Raw genomic sequence first — 1,062 nt, forward strand, 5'->3', positions numbered from 1 at the left:
CGCATTACGGGAGGAATGTTCGTAATTATCTTAATGCAGTATTTCCTGATCGTTGGATAGGTAGACGAGGAGCTATTGAATGGCCGGCCAGATCACCCGATCTCACAGCATTAGATTATTTCTTGTGGGGTTATTTAAAAGAAATAGTTTACAAAACAAAACCACAAGATCTAAATGAACTTAGAAATCGTATTCTTCAGGCAACTGCTTTAATCCCTAATGATATAATCCAAAGAGCTGTAGCATCATTTTACTACAGAATAGCTTGTTGTCAAACAGTTGATGGTGGACATTTTGAGCAACTGATATCATGAAACGTTCCTTGGGCCATCTTGCTTAATTAAAAGCAATTTGATGTTATGATGCCTTTATTGACAAGAAAAACTTATTCTCTCTTTAATTTTCCGGACACAGAATCATCTTGTTTTAATCGGCCGGATATGATTTTCCTCTTGCCTTAATCGGCCGTGCGCTAATGCTAAAGAGCGTATCTTTGAAGCCTCTTAACTCGAAAAGTACTTAACGAAAAAATACTTAAATATAGTGTTTTGGAAAGCTCTCGAGATAAGCTACAAGAATATACAATAAAAAATGGGGGTATCCATTTAAAAACATCATTGTGACCTTGACCTGATCTTTATGACGCAACTCAAGGTCAAACTGCTAATATCATAAAATAGATCTTTTTAAACCCTACAACTTTTGTATTTAACATTTTTTTATACAACGCTTTGTTTTCGAGATATTCAGGTGTTCCTGTATATAATATTCACCCTGTATATAGATATTAACGTGACGACTGTAGTTGAATGTAGGCTAGATTCTCGTTTCGGATATAATGGCTGAATTAATGAAGTTCTGGATGGACTTAATCGATTCCTTGGGTTTACATTACATAATAAAACTGCCTTTACTTTTTCTCTACGTGCTCTAGAAGCTGAGCTATCTTAGCTCAAAGTCTGAAATCGTGAATTTACGCGTAAGAAATGTCGTCTCCTCACCAGAGAAATGTTCGTTGATAATGTTTCTCCGCTAGATGATGGGATGTCGAGAGTGTTTAGA

The sequence above is a fragment of the Odontomachus brunneus genome, unplaced genomic scaffold, assembly GCF_010583005.1.
Source record: "Odontomachus brunneus isolate Ranch 3 - 2012 unplaced genomic scaffold, Obru_v1 Obru_scaffold_161, whole genome shotgun sequence".
Taxonomy (NCBI): Eukaryota; Metazoa; Arthropoda; class Insecta; order Hymenoptera; family Formicidae; genus Odontomachus; species Odontomachus brunneus.